This window comes from Cryptomeria japonica, chromosome 3, assembly GCF_030272615.1.
Source record: "Cryptomeria japonica chromosome 3, Sugi_1.0, whole genome shotgun sequence".
NCBI classification, from domain to species: Eukaryota; Viridiplantae; Streptophyta; class Pinopsida; order Cupressales; family Cupressaceae; genus Cryptomeria; species Cryptomeria japonica.
The window spans coordinates 63,285,659-63,291,591 of NC_081407.1; positions in this window are offsets into that span (position 1 = coordinate 63,285,659).

Below are 5,933 nucleotides of genomic sequence, written 5' to 3' on the forward strand. Positions count from 1 at the left end.
TTTCCAAAACCAACCCACAGAGTACACAATCGAATGGATCTGCAATATTTAATTTGGCAAGTCTATCACTGGTAAGAATACGCTTTTTAAGGGCAAGCCAAGCAAAGTTACCTGCCTTGTAGAGTTTTATCATTCCAACAAAACGCAAAAGCTCTACATGATGGCAACATATAAAAACAAAATTTTATATTTTATATTTCATGCATATCAAAACAAAATTTTATAATATGTATAGAGTTTTATAATTAAAATAAAAATTTATAATTAATTTTTTTAATTTAATGTGGTATTAATTTAGATAATAATTAGGAGAAAATACATGAAAAGTTTATGTGATATTTATTTAAATTTCAGTAATAATTTACATATATCATATGTATAATTGAATGTAACATTTATTTTGAAATCTATGTTAAAAATTTATTTAGAAAATTTACTATATTTTTATTCTATGAAATTGGAAAATTTATCATTCCAATTTATTTCAACTAATTTATAATATTTATAAATTTACTTAAAAGTAAAGAGGAAGTAAAGGTTTAATTAAAAAATAAAAGAGATAAAAATTAAGCGTAATTCATTCCAAGCTTTTAAATGGTGGGCTATATACTAACCTTTTTCCTTTAGAGGAGTTGTTGGGTTATATCGGTTAGTTCATCAATGCCACCTATATGATTTTGTTTCTTTCAAAAGGTCAACACACTCTTGCAACTCGTCTAGATACCAGTTCCATGCCTATTAGTCTTTGTTCTGTAGTAGGAAGTACGAAAAGTAGAGGGAGTGCTATGAGACCTAATAAAAAGATGATTGAGTTTTTTTAATATATGTTTTTGTTGGGTGGTACACATTCAGGTTCACTTTCGTGTTTAGGTTTAAGTTCACATTTAGCTTGTGCATCAGGTTCAGGTTCAGCTTGCACTTGAGGTTCAAGTTCAACTACAATGTTTATTTCAACATCGGGTGGAGGTGGAGGTTGGACTACAATATCTATAATCCAATGGCCATATTTTGCTACTTTATCTACAATCAGATGGCCACATTCTGCTACTTTTCAAAGGTTATTGTATGCAATTAGGTGTAGTGTAGGTGGGTTTTAGGTGGAGGTGCAATGCAAGTACAACTTCAGTGGAGGTGCATTTATTGAGTAGGTTTCAAAGCAATGCAAGAAAGAATGTGGAAGAATGTAATGATGAAAGAATGTTTCCCTAGGCAATAGTTGTGTTCGCTAGGTGGTTGATGCTATTGGGAGCTCTATTAAAGGAGAGGTTTATACCGCTTCTATCAAAGAAGATTTTTCTACTTCAATCAAAGGATAGGTTGTTGCTATTTTTGTCAAACAAAGAAGAGGTTGATTCAAAAAATGTAAAGATTTCCACTAATTCTTTTATGAACATGTATAACACTATTTTTTTTAATGGTGATATAGATAACATTCATCAAAAAAATAAATTTATATGACAACCAAAACACTTTAAAAAAAAAGATTTCTTAATATAATGCAAATTTAAATAATTGTATGAAAAATAATAATACCTTTTTTAATCAAATAATAATTTTGATATTATAATTTTATTTTAATAAATGCATGTAGAATTATTTTTTAACTGATAATATAGATAATATTAATCAAAAAACAAATTATTATGATAATCAAAATACTTATAGAAATTTTAGATTCCCTAATATAATATAAATTTTATAAATTTTAAAAAATAGATGAAAAATAATAATATGTTTTTAATAAGTTAATTATTTTAACAACATTATTATTATATAAAATAATTATATCAAAATTGTTCTCCATAATTTAATTTCTATTTTTCTAAATGAGCAACCCACAACAAAATAATAGTTGAGTGTCCACAAGAGTTAACATATAGAATTAGAGTTGCAGATCTAATTTTTATGAAAAATCATAATAATTTTTTTTACAAAAAGCATGCAAAGCAAATAGGGTCAACTGAACAATAAAAATACATAAATAACTTTATACTAAAATCAAGCTCATAATTGCTTTGTTTGACCACATAAATAAATCATTTAGTAGAAAATGATAATTATAAAAACTAAAGAAAAAATATTTGAAGTCTTAGATTATTTTCTTCCTTCAAATAGATGAGTTTTTCGTATAGGAATTGTTAGTTTGTTAGCTTTGGACAGCTGTTTGTCCAGATGTGATTAATTAGTAAATAATTGTTTTACTAACTAATTAGTTAGAGTAGGGACAATTATTTGTTAATTAATTGACCACTTTTGGAAGCAACTAGAAACCGATTTTGTTATTGGTTGTTGGGTTGTTTTAATCTCAACCGTTGGTTTATCAACAAGGGTAGTATAAAAGGAGGTCTAGGGGCATTTGGAAAATACATCTTGGAGAGCATTTGCAGTGTTAGCAAATGTGTTTGCAGTAATAGCAAACAGTCTTGCAGTGTTAGCAAGAGGCGCAGTGATAGCGTTGGGAGATAGTAGTGGAGGAATATCAGCAGGAGGAATTGGGAGATTGTCGAGGTTCTGCCAGTGAGAGGAAAGGAATTTTGTATCTCTTAATTTGCTGAAGTTTAATATATTTCTCATTTGCAGTACTGGTTTTCCCTTAGGGGTTTTTCCAGGGACGATTGTCCAAAAATATTGTGTCCTTGTGTTGCTTATTTCTTTCCGTATTTTTAGTGAAGTTGCAGTTGTGTTATTTTTCGATATTCAGCTGTAAATTTATTTTCAGCAGTTAAATAATTTTTATGAGATAGGAGATTAATAATCAGTGACTGCAATAGAATTTCTACATGGTATCAGAGCTTTGTTGAGGGTAGAAAAGGTTTACCCTAAGCAAAGGAAAGAAATTTGAGTTTGACCTCTTTCGAGTTATTGTTTTCCTTTATTTCTTTGAGATGGCCTTAGCAGGTTTGAGAGATCAGGACAGATTGGATGGTGCCTCAAATTTTGGTGTCTGGAAAGCTAGAATTTCTTTATTGTTGGAAGAGAATGGTATCAAGGAATATGTTACCAGTACTATAGCTGTACCTACAGATCCAGTACAACTTGTAGCATACAAGAAGGATGATGCCAAGGCGAGGAGGATAATCCTTGATGGTGTCAAGGACCATGTTGTTCCACATATCGCAGAGTTAGATACAGCGAAGAAGATGTGGGACGCCATTATGAATCTGTACCAGAATGCTACCACTAACCGGAAGCTGATTCTCAGAGAAAAATTGAGGAATACCCGGATGAACAAGGGAGAAGATGTTACAAGTTACCTCACCAGGCTTAGACTTGTCAAGGACGAGTTAGCAGCTGTTGGAGATAAGCCAAATGAAGACGAGCTAGTAAGAATAGCCCTAAATGGGTTTACTAAGCAATGGGATGTCTTTGTTCAAGTTATTAATGGACGAGACACCTTACCTAGCTGGGATCGACTTTGGAGTGATTTCACTCAGGAGGAGCTTAGACTAAGCCTTGTCAATGGAGCCAACAATAAGAGTCAGAAAAGTGAGGTAGAACAAGAAAATGTTGCCCTAGCGGGAAAGGGGAAAACAAAGAAGGGATCTAGCAAAGGAGCAAATTCACAAATTGAAAAGAAGAAGAAGGACCTATCTAAGGTCAAGTGCTTTGGTTGTCACGAGTTTGGCCACTATGTCAGCGATTGCCCACAAAGGAAGAAAGATAAGAAGGGAAAGAACCAAGTGGCAGCTTCAGCAAGTGCAGAGGAGCTCTCTAGTAGATTGGAGGATGAGTTTGCACTCATAGCCTGTATGATTAGCTCAACCTCACAGAGTGTCTGGTATATAGACAGTGGGGCATCATTTCATATGACAGGAGTTCGAGAGTACTTCTCCAGCTACAAGGAGGAAAACACCAGAATCCAGATCTCTATGGGGAACTTGTCCAAGCTCAACTCAGTTGGGAAAGGGACTGTTCAACTTCAGAGGGAGAATGGAAAGGTAATTCCTCTTCATGATGTGTTGCATGTGCCAGGCTTAGGTATGAATTTGGTTTCTGTATCTGTCCTTCAGGATAAAGGGTATAATGTTCTCTTTAGAGGGATGCATGTTTTGATTAAGCATAAAGATTGGAAATCACCCGTATCTATTGGAGTTAGGAGTGGTCGCCTTTATAGGTTGCAGTTTGATACTCCTAAGGCACTCATGAGCAGTAGTAACCCTAGAGATCTTGGAGAGCTATGGCATAGGAGGATGGGCCATATTCATCATGGAGCACTTAGATTGCTTCGTGAGACGGTGACAGGTGTTCCAGAGGTGAGCACAGAGCATGATGATGTATGTAAGGGATGTGTGTTGGGAAAGTTTGCGAAAGCATCTTTTCCAAGGAGTGACACCAGATCTACGGGTGTTCTTGATCTAGTACATTCAGATGTATGTGGACCAATGTCGACAAAGTCTCTCAGAGGATATGAGTATTATGTTACCTTTATTGATGATTTCTCCAGGAAGACCTGGATATACTTCTTGAAGACCAAGGATGAGGTTTTCAGTCGCTTCCAAGAGTTCAAGGCTCTTGTGGAGAACTCAACAGGAAGGAAGATAAAGGTTCTTCGGTCAGACAATGGAGGCGAGTACAAAGGAAATGACTTCCAGGATTTCTGTACCAGAGAAGGAATCAAGAGAGAGTGGACTGTTCCTTACAATCCACAACAGAATGGAGTTGCTGAGAGGAAGAACCGTTCTATTTCGGAGGCAGCAAGGGCTATGCTACATGACCAGGACATGCCCCGCTACTTATGGGCAGAAGCATGTAGTACAGCAGTCTACATTCAGAATAGGGTTCCACACAAGGTACTAGGGAAAATGACACCAGAGGAGGCTTTCACAGGGAAGAAGCCAGATGTTGGTCACTTCAGGATATTTGGGAGTTTGGCATATTGCCTTATTCCTGGAGACACACGTACCAAGTTAGATCAGACTGCAGAGAAGGGGTACTTTGTTGGGTATAGTGAAACTTCAAAGGCATATAGGATGTTCATTCCAGGGACCAGAAGAATTATTGTCAGACGCGATGTCAAGTTCATGGAGGACAAGGCGTTTAGAAGATCCAGAGATTTGCCAGCAGATGATCAGAGTGAGCAGCCAACAAAAGCTCCAAGTCCAAGTCAAGGACAACAAAGCTCAAGTACAGTTACTAGTACAAGCATAGACTCAGGTAGTGAAGATTCACAGAGTATGGAGCAACTGGTGCAGCAGGATATGCATCTAGATGATATAGAGGTTGATATTTCATCCTCTACAGTTGGCAGTAGGAACCATGAGGTTCAAGACATACAAAGGGATACTCAGGAGTCTGTGGGAGCTCCTAGGAAGAGTACAAGACAGAGGAGACAACCAGCCAAGTTCAATGACTATGTGGCATTAGTCAGCCAGTTGGTAGATAGTGAACCTTCCAGCTATCAGGAAGCTGCAAAGCATCAGGTATGGTGAGATGCTATGGTTGAGGAATATAACTCAATAATGCAGAATGATGTATGGGAGGTAGTGCCTAGACCAACTGATAGAGCAGTAGTTGGATCACGTTGGATCTTCAAGATAAAGCATGGTGCAGATGGTAGCATCGAGAAATATAAGGCGAGGTTTGTGGCCAAGGGGTTCTCTCAGAAGGAGGGAATAGACTATGAGGAGACATTTGCTCCTGTGGCCAGGTATACTTCTATACGAGCTGTAATCTCATTTGCAGCACAGATGGGATGGCAGATCCATCAAATGGATGTCAAGACAACATTCCTTAATGGAGAATTGAAGGAGGAGGTATACATAGAACAACCAGAAGGCTTTGTAGCACACAGCAAAGAGACCCACGTGTGCAGATTAAAGAAAGCCTTATACGGACTCAAGCAGGCTCCCAGAGCGTGGTATGAGCGCATTGATACATACTTGCAGGAAATGGGCTTTGTGAAGAGTGAGGCTGATGCGAACCTCTACTACTTG